This window comes from Hyla sarda, unplaced genomic scaffold (genome assembly GCF_029499605.1).
Source record: "Hyla sarda isolate aHylSar1 unplaced genomic scaffold, aHylSar1.hap1 scaffold_316, whole genome shotgun sequence".
Classification (NCBI taxonomy): Eukaryota; Metazoa; Chordata; class Amphibia; order Anura; family Hylidae; genus Hyla; species Hyla sarda.
In genome coordinates, this window is record NW_026609890.1 from 250,222 (window position 1) to 265,526 (window position 15,305).

Sequence of the window (15,305 nt, forward strand, 5' to 3'; positions counted from 1 at the left end):
TTGGAAAGGCATTAGTGCTATGACAGGGTCTGAAGAAGAAGAAGAAGAAGAAGAAGACGGAAAAAAATATATATAAAAAGAAAAAGAGAGAGAGAGAGAGAGAGACTGACTTAGTGAGCGAGTGAGTGAGAGAGTGAGAGTGAGTGAGAGTGAATGAGTGAGTGAGTGATTGAGTGAGTGAGTGAGTGAGTGAGAACAAATGAGTTAAAGCAAGTGAGTGAGAGAGATCGAATGAATGAAAGTCTGAATGACAGAAAGAAAAAAGGATGAAGAAAGAAGCATGAAGAAAAAAAAATGTATATGGAGTTGCTGACATGAGTGCAATCTACAAAGCCGTTGAGGCTGATCCTCATGGGAGGATTATTGCACCAGGACCCTTAGCACTTTTAAAATGCCATTCAATGCCACGGGCTAGATGTAAACTGCAGATGACCATGTTGTGGTAGTTACCATGGATACCCAAGTGATGTGTGAGCTAACACATAGGCCCAACAGATTCCAAGAAGGCCAGAATCACCAGCGGCACCACCATCGATTGTCAGGTCACCCGGATTCAGCAAATACCAGAGTCCAAAATGATGCAGGTTTATACTGTTAATTTTCAGTTTATCGTTACAGTTGGTGTTATTCCATGTCGGAAGGGACGCAGCTACAGCCAGTGGGGTAACTAGAGACAGGCAGGCAGCTATGTGCAACAAAGGTAGGCGTGTTGTTTTCATATGCAGATCTGAAATATTGTCTTATATGCAAGAGGAGGAGTGATGGGGGTTCAGGCAAAAGCCAGGCTATGGATTGCATTGCTAAATGCTCCATCAGAGTGCAATGGTCGCCTGTCCTTTTTTTAAGTGATGATGTGGGTTTAGCCTGTGCTGTATGTATGTATGGGTGGCTGACTGCCACCCACCCAGAGAGTGTATGGGAGGCTGGTTGGCTGCCAGCCTTCCTTCCATTCCTATGAGTAATGTGAGTGCTCATGAAGGGGACATGGTTGGGTCCACCCCTTTCCCGGTTATCCCCTCTAGGCCTTTTGGCTTAGATCAAGTGTAAAAAAAGAAAGGATCTTGCGACAGATCGCATCCTGAGGCACGTTTTTTTTTTGTGTGAATACTTGCACTTGGGTGACTTGTGAGCACATACTGATACATACGTTCCCTATCTGGGGACCATAAATTAAATGGATTTTTGAGAAAGGGAGCTGATTTGGAAGCTTGCTTCTGTCGCCCTATGCATTGACCCGATGTGGCAGTATATTTGGGTAGTGAACAGTGCACCACCCCATTCCAGTGTTAAACAAGAAAGATTCTCATTTAATCCTCCGTGGGTGAGAATTTGAGTTTGAGAATTGGAGACCAAAATGATGAGTTGCACTGACTGGTTTATGAACGTCTATTCATTTAGCGTTTTAATGACCATGTTTGCACACTGATTGGTGTAAAAAAATAAAATAAAACTAAATAATAATAATCTAGCACACCTGTGCAGGTTTGACATGACATGACAGGTAGCTGTCTTGTGGGTGGTGCTGAATCCTGTTAAATGACGTGAGGGTCTCATGCCTATACACAAGGGTGTGTCATTGCTGTTGCTTGACCATGCATTGGTATCTGTGGTCAGTGAATGATAAAAACAAAATTTACCATCCATTGATGGATGGGAAATCCGCCATGAGGCATTTGTTTTTAGAAACTGCTGCTCACAACCAATGTTGCAATGGAGTGTCTCCATCTGCTGGTGGTATTGGAAAGGCATTAGTGCTATGACAGGGTCTGAAGAAGAAGAAGAAGAAGAAGACGGAAAAAAATATATATAAAAAGAAAAAGAGAGAGAGAGAGAGAGAGACTGACTTAGTGAGCGAGTGAGTGAGAGAGTGAGAGTGAGTGAGAGTGAATGAGTGAGTGAGTGATTGAGTGAGTGAGTGAGTGAGTGAGAACAAATGAGTTAAAGCAAGTGAGTGAGAGAGATCGAATGAATGAAAGTCTGAATGACAGAAAGAAAAAAGGATGAAGAAAGAAGCATGAAGAAAAAAAAATGTATATGGAGTTGCTGACATGAGTGCAATCTACAAAGCCGTTGAGGCTGATCCTCATGGGAGGATTATTGCACCAGGACCCTTAGCACTTTTAAAATGCCATTCAATGCCACGGGCTAGATGTAAACTGCAGATGACCATGTTGTGGTAGTTACCATGGATACCCAAGTGATGTGTGAGCTAACACATAGGCCCAACAGATTCCAAGAAGGCCAGAATCACCAGCGGCACCACCATCGATTGTCAGGTCACCCGGATTCAGCAAATACCAGAGTCCAAAATGATGCAGGTTTATACTGTTAATTTTCAGTTTATCGTTACAGTTGGTGTTATTCCATGTCGGAAGGGACGCAGCTACAGCCAGTGGGGTAACTAGAGACAGGCAGGCAGCTATGTGCAACAAAGGTAGGCGTGTTGTTTTCATATGCAGATCTGAAATATTGTCTTATATGCAAGAGGAGGAGTGATGGGGGTTCAGGCAAAAGCCAGGCTATGGATTGCATTGCTAAATGCTCCATCAGAGTGCAATGGTCGCCTGTCCTTTTTTTAAGTGATGATGTGGGTTTAGCCTGTGCTGTATGTATGTATGGGTGGCTGACTGCCACCCACCCAGAGAGTGTATGGGAGGCTGGTTGGCTGCCAGCCTTCCTTCCATTCCTATGAGTAATGTGAGTGCTCATGAAGGGGACATGGTTGGGTCCACCCCTTTCCCGGTTATCCCCTCTAGGCCTTTTGGCTTAGATCAAGTGTAAAAAAAGAAAGGATCTTGCGACAGATCGCATCCTGAGGCACGTTTTTTTTTGTGTGAATACTTGCACTTGGGTGACTTGTGAGCACATACTGATACATACGTTCCCTATCTGGGGACCATAAATTAAATGGATTTTTGAGAAAGGGAGCTGATTTGGAAGCTTGCTTCTGTCGCCCTATGCATTGACCCGATGTGGCAGTATATTCGGGTAGTGAACAGTGCACCACCCCATTCCAGTGTTAAACAAGAAAGATTCTCATTTAATCCTCCGTGGGTGAGAATTTGAGTTTGAGAATTGGAGACCAAAATGATGAGTTGCACTGACTGGTTTATGAACGTCTATTCATTTAGCGTTTTAATGACCATGTTTGCACACTGATTGGTGTAAAAAAATAAAATAAAACTAAATAATAATAATCTAGCACACCTGTGCAGGTTTGACATGACATGACAGGTAGCTGTCTTGTGGGTGGTGCTGAATCCTGTTAAATGACGTGAGGGTCTCATGCCTATACACAAGGGTGTGTCATTGCTGTTGCTTGACCATGCATTGGTATCTGTGGTCAGTGAATGATAAAAACAAAATTTACCATCCATTGATGGATGGGAAATCCGCCATGAGGCATTTGTTTTTAGAAACTGCTGCTCACAACCAATGTTGCAATGGAGTGTCTCCATCTGCTGGTGGTATTGGAAAGGCATTAGTGCTATGACAGGGTCTGAAGAAGAAGAAGAAGAAGAAGAAGACGGAAAAAAATATATATAAAAAGAAAAAGAGAGAGAGAGAGAGAGAGACTGACTTAGTGAGCGAGTGAGTGAGAGAGTGAGAGTGAGTGAGAGTGAATGAGTGAGTGAGTGATTGAGTGAGTGAGTGAGTGAGTGAGAACAAATGAGTTAAAGCAAGTGAGTGAGAGAGATCGAATGAATGAAAGTCTGAATGACAGAAAGAAAAAAGGATGAAGAAAGAAGCATGAAGAAAAAAAAATGTATATGGAGTTGCTGACATGAGTGCAATCTACAAAGCCGTTGAGGCTGATCCTCATGGGAGGATTATTGCACCAGGACCCTTAGCACTTTTAAAATGCCATTCAATGCCACGGGCTAGATGTAAACTGCAGATGACCATGTTGTGGTAGTTACCATGGATACCCAAGTGATGTGTGAGCTAACACATAGGCCCAACAGATTCCAAGAAGGCCAGAATCACCAGCGGCACCACCATCGATTGTCAGGTCACCCGGATTCAGCAAATACCAGAGTCCAAAATGATGCAGGTTTATACTGTTAATTTTCAGTTTATCGTTACAGTTGGTGTTATTCCATGTCGGAAGGGACGCAGCTACAGCCAGTGGGGTAACTAGAGACAGGCAGGCAGCTATGTGCAACAAAGGTAGGCGTGTTGTTTTCATATGCAGATCTGAAATATTGTCTTATATGCAAGAGGAGGAGTGATGGGGGTTCAGGCAAAAGCCAGGCTATGGATTGCATTGCTAAATGCTCCATCAGAGTGCAATGGTCGCCTGTCCTTTTTTTAAGTGATGATGTGGGTTTAGCCTGTGCTGTATGTATGTATGGGTGGCTGACTGCCACCCACCCAGAGAGTGTATGGGAGGCTGGTTGGCTGCCAGCCTTCCTTCCATTCCTATGAGTAATGTGAGTGCTCATGAAGGGGACATGGTTGGGTCCACCCCTTTCCCGGTTATCCCCTCTAGGCCTTTTGGCTTAGATCAAGTGTAAAAAAAGAAAGGATCTTGCGACAGATCGCATCCTGAGGCACGTTTTTTTTTGTGTGAATACTTGCACTTGGGTGACTTGTGAGCACATACTGATACATACGTTCCCTATCTGGGGACCATAAATTAAATGGATTTTTGAGAAAGGGAGCTGATTTGGAAGCTTGCTTCTGTCGCCCTATGCATTGACCCGATGTGGCAGTATATTCGGGTAGTGAACAGTGCACCACCCCATTCCAGTGTTAAACAAGAAAGATTCTCATTTAATCCTCCGTGGGTGAGAATTTGAGTTTGAGAATTGGAGACCAAAATGATGAGTTGCACTGACTGGTTTATGAACGTCTATTCATTTAGCGTTTTAATGACCATGTTTGCACACTGATTGGTGTAAAAAAATAAAATAAAACTAAATAATAATAATCTAGCACACCTGTGCAGGTTTGACATGACATGACAGGTAGCTGTCTTGTGGGTGGTGCTGAATCCTGTTAAATGACGTGAGGGTCTCATGCCTATACACAAGGGTGTGTCATTGCTGTTGCTTGACCATGCATTGGTATCTGTGGTCAGTGAATGATAAAAACAAAATTTACCATCCATTGATGGATGGGAAATCCGCCATGAGGCATTTGTTTTTAGAAACTGCTGCTCACAACCAATGTTGCAATGGAGTGTCTCCATCTGCTGGTGGTATTGGAAAGGCATTAGTGCTATGACAGGGTCTGAAGAAGAAGAAGAAGAAGAAGAAGACGGAAAAAAATATATATAAAAAGAAAAAGAGAGAGAGAGAGAGAGAGACTGACTTAGTGAGCGAGTGAGTGAGAGAGAGTGAGAGTGAATGAGTGAGTGAGTGATTGAGTGAGTGAGTGAGTGAGTGAGAACAAATGAGTTAAAGCAAGTGAGTGAGAGAGATCGAATGAATGAAAGTCTGAATGACAGAAAGAAAAAAGGATGAAGAAAGAAGCATGAAGAAAAAAAAATGTATATGGAGTTGCTGACATGAGTGCAATCTACAAAGCCGTTGAGGCTGATCCTCATGGGAGGATTATTGCACCAGGACCCTTAGCACTTTTAAAATGCCATTCAATGCCACGGGCTAGATGTAAACTGCAGATGACCATGTTGTGGTAGTTACCATGGATACCCAAGTGATGTGTGAGCTAACACATAGGCCCAACAGATTCCAAGAAGGCCAGAATCACCAGCGGCACCACCATCGATTGTCAGGTCACCCGGATTCAGCAAATACCAGAGTCCAAAATGATGCAGGTTTATACTGTTAATTTTCAGTTTATCGTTACAGTTGGTGTTATTCCATGTCGGAAGGGACGCAGCTACAGCCAGTGGGGTAACTAGAGACAGGCAGGCAGCTATGTGCAACAAAGGTAGGCGTGTTGTTTTCATATGCAGATCTGAAATATTGTCTTATATGCAAGAGGAGGAGTGATGGGGGTTCAGGCAAAAGCCAGGCTATGGATTGCATTGCTAAATGCTCCATCAGAGTGCAATGGTCGCCTGTCCTTTTTTTAAGTGATGATGTGGGTTTAGCCTGTGCTGTATGTATGTATGGGTGGCTGACTGCCACCCACCCAGAGAGTGTATGGGAGGCTGGTTGGCTGCCAGCCTTCCTTCCATTCCTATGAGTAATGTGAGTGCTCATGAAGGGGACATGGTTGGGTCCACCCCTTTCCCGGTTATCCCCTCTAGGCCTTTTGGCTTAGATCAAGTGTAAAAAAAGAAAGGATCTTGCGACAGATCGCATCCTGAGGCACGTTTTTTTTTGTGTGAATACTTGCACTTGGGTGACTTGTGAGCACATACTGATACATACGTTCCCTATCTGGGGACCATAAATTAAATGGATTTTTGAGAAAGGGAGCTGATTTGGAAGCTTGCTTCTGTCGCCCTATGCATTGACCCGATGTGGCAGTATATTCGGGTAGTGAACAGTGCACCACCCCATTCCAGTGTTAAACAAGAAAGATTCTCATTTAATCCTCCGTGGGTGAGAATTTGAGTTTGAGAATTGGAGACCAAAATGATGAGTTGCACTGACTGGTTTATGAACGTCTATTCATTTAGCGTTTTAATGACCATGTTTGCACACTGATTGGTGTAAAAAAATAAAATAAAACTAAATAATAATAATCTAGCACACCTGTGCAGGTTTGACATGACATGACAGGTAGCTGTCTTGTGGGTGGTGCTGAATCCTGTTAAATGACGTGAGGGTCTCATGCCTATACACAAGGGTGTGTCATTGCTGTTGCTTGACCATGCATTGGTATCTGTGGTCAGTGAATGATAAAAACAAAATTTACCATCCATTGATGGATGGGAAATCCGCCATGAGGCATTTGTTTTTAGAAACTGCTGCTCACAACCAATGTTGCAATGGAGTGTCTCCATCTGCTGGTGGTATTGGAAAGGCATTAGTGCTATGACAGGGTCTGAAGAAGAAGAAGAAGAAGAAGAAGACGGAAAAAAATATATATAAAAAGAAAAAGAGAGAGAGAGAGACTGACTTAGTGAGCGAGTGAGTGAGAGAGTGAGAGTGAGTGAGAGTGAATGAGTGAGTGAGTGATTGAGTGAGTGAGTGAGTGAGTGAGAACAAATGAGTTAAAGCAAGTGAGTGAGAGAGATCGAATGAATGAAAGTCTGAATGACAGAAAGAAAAAAGGATGAAGAAAGAAGCATGAAGAAAAAAAAATGTATATGGAGTTGCTGACATGAGTGCAATCTACAAAGCCGTTGAGGCTGATCCTCATGGGAGGATTATTGCACCAGGACCCTTAGCACTTTTAAAATGCCATTCAATGCCACGGGCTAGATGTAAACTGCAGATGACCATGTTGTGGTAGTTACCATGGATACCCAAGTGATGTGTGAGCTAACACATAGGCCCAACAGATTCCAAGAAGGCCAGAATCACCAGCGGCACCACCATCGATTGTCAGGTCACCCGGATTCAGCAAATACCAGAGTCCAAAATGATGCAGGTTTATACTGTTAATTTTCAGTTTATCGTTACAGTTGGTGTTATTCCATGTCGGAAGGGACGCAGCTACAGCCAGTGGGGTAACTAGAGACAGGCAGGCAGCTATGTGCAACAAAGGTAGGCGTGTTGTTTTCATATGCAGATCTGAAATATTGTCTTATATGCAAGAGGAGGAGTGATGGGGGTTCAGGCAAAAGCCAGGCTATGGATTGCATTGCTAAATGCTCCATCAGAGTGCAATGGTCGCCTGTCCTTTTTTTAAGTGATGATGTGGGTTTAGCCTGTGCTGTATGTATGTATGGGTGGCTGACTGCCACCCACCCAGAGAGTGTATGGGAGGCTGGTTGGCTGCCAGCCTTCCTTCCATTCCTATGAGTAATGTGAGTGCTCATGAAGGGGACATGGTTGGGTCCACCCCTTTCCCGGTTATCCCCTCTAGGCCTTTTGGCTTAGATCAAGTGTAAAAAAAGAAAGGATCTTGCGACAGATCGCATCCTGAGGCACGTTTTTTTTTGTGTGAATACTTGCACTTGGGTGACTTGTGAGCACATACTGATACATACGTTCCCTATCTGGGGACCATAAATTAAATGGATTTTTGAGAAAGGGAGCTGATTTGGAAGCTTGCTTCTGTCGCCCTATGCATTGACCCGATGTGGCAGTATATTCGGGTAGTGAACAGTGCACCACCCCATTCCAGTGTTAAACAAGAAAGATTCTCATTTAATCCTCCGTGGGTGAGAATTTGAGTTTGAGAATTGGAGACCAAAATGATGAGTTGCACTGACTGGTTTATGAACGTCTATTCATTTAGCGTTTTAATGACCATGTTTGCACACTGATTGGTGTAAAAAAATAAAATAAAACTAAATAATAATAATCTAGCACACCTGTGCAGGTTTGACATGACATGACAGGTAGCTGTCTTGTGGGTGGTGCTGAATCCTGTTAAATGACGTGAGGGTCTCATGCCTATACACAAGGGTGTGTCATTGCTGTTGCTTGACCATGCATTGGTATCTGTGGTCAGTGAATGATAAAAACAAAATTTACCATCCATTGATGGATGGGAAATCCGCCATGAGGCATTTGTTTTTAGAAACTGCTGCTCACAACCAATGTTGCAATGGAGTGTCTCCATCTGCTGGTGGTATTGGAAAGGCATTAGTGCTATGACAGGGTCTGAAGAAGAAGAAGAAGAAGAAGAAGACGGAAAAAAATATATATAAAAAGAAAAAGAGAGAGAGAGAGAGAGAGACTGACTTAGTGAGCGAGTGAGTGAGAGAGTGAGAGTGAGTGAGAGTGAATGAGTGAGTGAGTGATTGAGTGAGTGAGTGAGTGAGTGAGAACAAATGAGTTAAAGCAAGTGAGTGAGAGAGATCGAATGAATGAAAGTCTGAATGACAGAAAGAAAAAAGGATGAAGAAAGAAGCATGAAGAAAAAAAAATGTATATGGAGTTGCTGACATGAGTGCAATCTACAAAGCCGTTGAGGCTGATCCTCATGGGAGGATTATTGCACCAGGACCCTTAGCACTTTTAAAATGCCATTCAATGCCACGGGCTAGATGTAAACTGCAGATGACCATGTTGTGGTAGTTACCATGGATACCCAAGTGATGTGTGAGCTAACACATAGGCCCAACAGATTCCAAGAAGGCCAGAATCACCAGCGGCACCACCATCGATTGTCAGGTCACCCGGATTCAGCAAATACCAGAGTCCAAAATGATGCAGGTTTATACTGTTAATTTTCAGTTTATCGTTACAGTTGGTGTTATTCCATGTCGGAAGGGACGCAGCTACAGCCAGTGGGGTAACTAGAGACAGGCAGGCAGCTATGTGCAACAAAGGTAGGCGTGTTGTTTTCATATGCAGATCTGAAATATTGTCTTATATGCAAGAGGAGGAGTGATGGGGGTTCAGGCAAAAGCCAGGCTATGGATTGCATTGCTAAATGCTCCATCAGAGTGCAATGGTCGCCTGTCCTTTTTTTAAGTGATGATGTGGGTTTAGCCTGTGCTGTATGTATGTATGGGTGGCTGACTGCCACCCACCCAGAGAGTGTATGGGAGGCTGGTTGGCTGCCAGCCTTCCTTCCATTCCTATGAGTAATGTGAGTGCTCATGAAGGGGACATGGTTGGGTCCACCCCTTTCCCGGTTATCCCCTCTAGGCCTTTTGGCTTAGATCAAGTGTAAAAAAAGAAAGGATCTTGCGACAGATCGCATCCTGAGGCACGTTTTTTTTTGTGTGAATACTTGCACTTGGGTGACTTGTGAGCACATACTGATACATACGTTCCCTATCTGGGGACCATAAATTAAATGGATTTTTGAGAAAGGGAGCTGATTTGGAAGCTTGCTTCTGTCGCCCTATGCATTGACCCGATGTGGCAGTATATTCGGGTAGTGAACAGTGCACCACCCCATTCCAGTGTTAAACAAGAAAGATTCTCATTTAATCCTCCGTGGGTGAGAATTTGAGTTTGAGAATTGGAGACCAAAATGATGAGTTGCACTGACTGGTTTATGAACGTCTATTCATTTAGCGTTTTAATGACCATGTTTGCACACTGATTGGTGTAAAAAAATAAAATAAAACTAAATAATAATAATCTAGCACACCTGTGCAGGTTTGACATGACATGACAGGTAGCTGTCTTGTGGGTGGTGCTGAATCCTGTTAAATGACGTGAGGGTCTCATGCCTATACACAAGGGTGTGTCATTGCTGTTGCTTGACCATGCATTGGTATCTGTGGTCAGTGAATGATAAAAACAAAATTTACCATCCATTGATGGATGGGAAATCCGCCATGAGGCATTTGTTTTTAGAAACTGCTGCTCACAACCAATGTTGCAATGGAGTGTCTCCATCTGCTGGTGGTATTGGAAAGGCATTAGTGCTATGACAGGGTCTGAAGAAGAAGAAGAAGAAGAAGAAGACGGAAAAAAATATATATAAAAAGAAAAAGAGAGAGAGAGAGAGAGAGACTGACTTAGTGAGCGAGTGAGTGAGAGAGTGAGAGTGAGTGAGAGTGAATGAGTGAGTGAGTGAGTGAGTGAGTGAGTGATTGAGTGAGTGAGTGAGTGAGTGAGAACAAATGAGTTAAAGCAAGTGAGTGAGAGAGATCGAATGAATGAAAGTCTGAATGACAGAAAGAAAAAAGGATGAAGAAAGAAGCATGAAGAAAAAAAAATGTATATGGAGTTGCTGACATGAGTGCAATCTACAAAGCCGTTGAGGCTGATCCTCATGGGAGGATTATTGCACCAGGACCCTTAGCACTTTTAAAATGCCATTCAATGCCACGGGCTAGATGTAAACTGCAGATGACCATGTTGTGGTAGTTACCATGGATACCCAAGTGATGTGTGAGCTAACACATAGGCCCAACAGATTCCAAGAAGGCCAGAATCACCAGCGGCACCACCATCGATTGTCAGGTCACCCGGATTCAGCAAATACCAGAGTCCAAAATGATGCAGGTTTATACTGTTAATTTTCAGTTTATCGTTACAGTTGGTGTTATTCCATGTCGGAAGGGACGCAGCTACAGCCAGTGGGGTAACTAGAGACAGGCAGGCAGCTATGTGCAACAAAGGTAGGCGTGTTGTTTTCATATGCAGATCTGAAATATTGTCTTATATGCAAGAGGAGGAGTGATGGGGGTTCAGGCAAAAGCCAGGCTATGGATTGCATTGCTAAATGCTCCATCAGAGTGCAATGGTCGCCTGTCCTTTTTTTAAGTGATGATGTGGGTTTAGCCTGTGCTGTATGTATGTATGGGTGGCTGACTGCCACCCACCCAGAGAGTGTATGGGAGGCTGGTTGGCTGCCAGCCTTCCTTCCATTCCTATGAGTAATGTGAGTGCTCATGAAGGGGACATGGTTGGGTCCACCCCTTTCCCGGTTATCCCCTCTAGGCCTTTTGGCTTAGATCAAGTGTAAAAAAAGAAAGGATCTTGCGACAGATCGCATCCTGAGGCACATTTTTTTTTTGTGTGAATACTTGCACTTGGGTGACTTGTGAGCACATACTGATACATACGTTCCCTATCTGGGGACCATAAATTAAATGGATTTTTGAGAAAGGGAGCTGATTTGGAAGCTTGCTTCTGTCGCCCTATGCATTGACCCGATGTGGCAGTATATTCGGGTAGTGAACAGTGCACCACCCCATTCCAGTGTTAAACAAGAAAGATTCTCATTTAATCCTCCGTGGGTGAGAATTTGAGTTTGAGAATTGGAGACCAAAATGATGAGTTGCACTGACTGGTTTATGAACGTCTATTCATTTAGCGTTTTAATGACCATGTTTGCACACTGATTGGTGTAAAAAAATAAAATAAAACTAAATAATAATAATCTAGCACACCTGTGCAGGTTTGACATGACATGACAGGTAGCTGTCTTGTGGGTGGTGCTGAATCCTGTTAAATGACGTGAGGGTCTCATGCCTATACACAAGGGTGTGTCATTGCTGTTGCTTGACCATGCATTGGTATCTGTGGTCAGTGAATGATAAAAACAAAATTTACCATCCATTGATGGATGGGAAATCCGCCATGAGGCATTTGTTTTTAGAAACTGCTGCTCACAACCAATGTTGCAATGGAGTGTCTCCATCTGCTGGTGGTATTGGAAAGGCATTAGTGCTATGACAGGGTCTGAAGAAGAAGAAGAAGAAGAAGAAGACGGAAAAAAATATATATAAAAAGAAAAAGAGAGAGAGAGAGAGAGAGACTGACTTAGTGAGCGAGTGAGTGAGAGAGTGAGAGTGAGTGAGAGTGAATGAGTGAGTGAGTGATTGAGTGAGTGAGTGAGTGAGTGAGAACAAATGAGTTAAAGCAAGTGAGTGAGAGAGATCGAATGAATGAAAGTCTGAATGACAGAAAGAAAAAAGGATGAAGAAAGAAGCATGAAGAAAAAAAAATGTATATGGAGTTGCTGACATGAGTGCAATCTACAAAGCCGTTGAGGCTGATCCTCATGGGAGGATTATTGCACCAGGACCCTTAGCACTTTTAAAATGCCATTCAATGCCACGGGCTAGATGTAAACTGCAGATGACCATGTTGTGGTAGTTACCATGGATACCCAAGTGATGTGTGAGCTAACACATAGGCCCAACAGATTCCAAGAAGGCCAGAATCACCAGCGGCACCACCATCGATTGTCAGGTCACCCGGATTCAGCAAATACCAGAGTCCAAAATGATGCAGGTTTATACTGTTAATTTTCAGTTTATCGTTACAGTTGGTGTTATTCCATGTCGGAAGGGACGCAGCTACAGCCAGTGGGGTAACTAGAGACAGGCAGGCAGCTATGTGCAACAAAGGTAGGCGTGTTGTTTTCATATGCAGATCTGAAATATTGTCTTATATGCAAGAGGAGGAGTGATGGGGGTTCAGGCAAAAGCCAGGCTATGGATTGCATTGCTAAATGCTCCATCAGAGTGCAATGGTCGCCTGTCCTTTTTTTAAGTGATGATGTGGGTTTAGCCTGTGCTGTATGTATGTATGGGTGGCTGACTGCCACCCACCCAGAGAGTGTATGGGAGGCTGGTTGGCTGCCAGCCTTCCTTCCATTCCTATGAGTAATGTGAGTGCTCATGAAGGGGACATGGTTGGGTCCACCCCTTTCCCGGTTATCCCCTCTAGGCCTTTTGGCTTAGATCAAGTGTAAAAAAAGAAAGGATCTTGCGACAGATCGCATCCTGAGGCACGTTTTTTTTTGTGTGAATACTTGCACTTGGGTGACTTGTGAGCACATACTGATACATACGTTCCCTATCTGGGGACCATAAATTAAATGGATTTTTGAGAAAGGGAGCTGATTTGGAAGCTTGCTTCTGTCGCCCTATGCATTGACCCGATGTGGCAGTATATTCGGGTAGTGAACAGTGCACCACCCCATTCCAGTGTTAAACAAGAAAGATTCTCATTTAATCCTCCGTGGGTGAGAATTTGAGTTTGAGAATTGGAGACCAAAATGATGAGTTGCACTGACTGGTTTATGAACGTCTATTCATTTAGCGTTTTAATGACCATGTTTGCACACTGATTGGTGTAAAAAAATAAAATAAAACTAAATAATAATAATCTAGCACACCTGTGCAGGTTTGACATGACATGACAGGTAGCTGTCTTGTGGGTGGTGCTGAATCCTGTTAAATGACGTGAGGGTCTCATGCCTATACACAAGGGTGTGTCATTGCTGTTGCTTGACCATGCATTGGTATCTGTGGTCAGTGAATGATAAAAACAAAATTTACCATCCATTGATGGATGGGAAATCCGCCATGAGGCATTTGTTTTTAGAAACTGCTGCTCACAACCAATGTTGCAATGGAGTGTCTCCATCTGCTGGTGGTATTGGAAAGGCATTAGTGCTATGACAGGGTCTGAAGAAGAAGAAGAAGAAGACGGAAAAAAATATATATAAAAAGAAAAAGAGAGAGAGAGAGAGAGAGACTGACTTAGTGAGCGAGTGAGTGAGAGAGTGAGAGTGAGTGAGAGTGAATGAGTGAGTGAGTGATTGAGTGAGTGAGTGAGTGAGTGAGAACAAATGAGTTAAAGCAAGTGAGTGAGAGAGATCGAATGAATGAAAGTCTGAATGACAGAAAGAAAAAAGGATGAAGAAAGAAGCATGAAGAAAAAAAAATGTATATGGAGTTGCTGACATGAGTGCAATCTACAAAGCCGTTGAGGCTGATCCTCATGGGAGGATTATTGCACCAGGACCCTTAGCACTTTTAAAATGCCATTCAATGCCACGGGCTAGATGTAAACTGCAGATGACCATGTTGTGGTAGTTACCATGGATACCCAAGTGATGTGTGAGCTAACACATAGGCCCAACAGATTCCAAGAAGGCCAGAATCACCAGCGGCACCACCATCGATTGTCAGGTCACCCGGATTCAGCAAATACCAGAGTCCAAAATGATGCAGGTTTATACTGTTAATTTTCAGTTTATCGTTACAGTTGGTGTTATTCCATGTCGGAAGGGACGCAGCTACAGCCAGTGGGGTAACTAGAGACAGGCAGGCAGCTATGTGCAACAAAGGTAGGCGTGTTGTTTTCATATGCAGATCTGAAATATTGTCTTATATGCAAGAGGAGGAGTGATGGGGGTTCAGGCAAAAGCCAGGCTATGGATTGCATTGCTAAATGCTCCATCAGAGTGCAATGGTCGCCTGTCCTTTTTTTAAGTGATGATGTGGGTTTAGCCTGTGCTGTATGTATGTATGGGTGGCTGACTGCCACCCACCCAGAGAGTGTATGGGAGGCTGGTTGGCTGCCAGCCTTCCTTCCATTCCTATGAGTAATGTGAGTGCTCATGAAGGGGACATGGTTGGGTCCACCCCTTTCCCGGTTATCCCCTCTAGGCCTTTTGGCTTAGATCAAGTGTAAAAAAAGAAAGGATCTTGCGACAGATCGCATCCTGAGGCACGTTTTTTTTTGTGTGAATACTTGCACTTGGGTGACTTGTGAGCACATACTGATACATACGTTCCCTATCTGGGGACCATAAATTAAATGGATTTTTGAGAAAGGGAGCTGATTTGGAAGCTTGCTTCTGTCGCCCTATGCATTGACCCGATGTGGCAGTATATTCGGGTAGTGAACAGTGCACCACCCCATTCCAGTGTTAAACAAGAAAGATTCTCATTTAATCCTCCGTGGGTGAGAATTTGAGTTTGAGAATTGGAGACCAAAATGATGAGTTGCACTGACTGGTTTATGAACGTCTATTCATTTAGCGTTTTAATGACCATGTTTGCACAC

At 43.5% G+C, this 15,305-nt stretch overlaps 9 pseudogenes; all 9 read left to right on the forward strand.

Annotated features, from left to right (window-relative positions):
• The first annotated feature begins 1,011 nt into the window (after positions 1–1,011).
• Positions 1,012–1,276, forward strand: LOC130329314 (U2 spliceosomal RNA; annotated as a pseudogene).
• Positions 1,277–2,745: 1,469 nt separating this feature from the next.
• On the forward strand, positions 2,746–3,009 carry LOC130329227 (U2 spliceosomal RNA; annotated as a pseudogene).
• A 1,472-nt stretch (positions 3,010–4,481) lies between these two features.
• LOC130329228 (U2 spliceosomal RNA) lies at positions 4,482–4,745 on the forward strand (annotated as a pseudogene).
• Positions 4,746–6,209: 1,464 nt separating this feature from the next.
• On the forward strand, positions 6,210–6,473 carry LOC130329230 (U2 spliceosomal RNA; annotated as a pseudogene).
• Positions 6,474–7,939: 1,466 nt separating this feature from the next.
• On the forward strand, positions 7,940–8,203 carry LOC130329231 (U2 spliceosomal RNA; annotated as a pseudogene).
• A 1,472-nt stretch (positions 8,204–9,675) lies between these two features.
• Positions 9,676–9,939, forward strand: LOC130329232 (U2 spliceosomal RNA; annotated as a pseudogene).
• Positions 9,940–11,427: 1,488 nt separating this feature from the next.
• Positions 11,428–11,692, forward strand: LOC130329300 (U2 spliceosomal RNA; annotated as a pseudogene).
• A 1,472-nt stretch (positions 11,693–13,164) lies between these two features.
• On the forward strand, positions 13,165–13,428 carry LOC130329234 (U2 spliceosomal RNA; annotated as a pseudogene).
• A 1,466-nt stretch (positions 13,429–14,894) lies between these two features.
• Positions 14,895–15,158, forward strand: LOC130329235 (U2 spliceosomal RNA; annotated as a pseudogene).
• Positions 15,159–15,305: the final 147 nt, after the last annotated feature.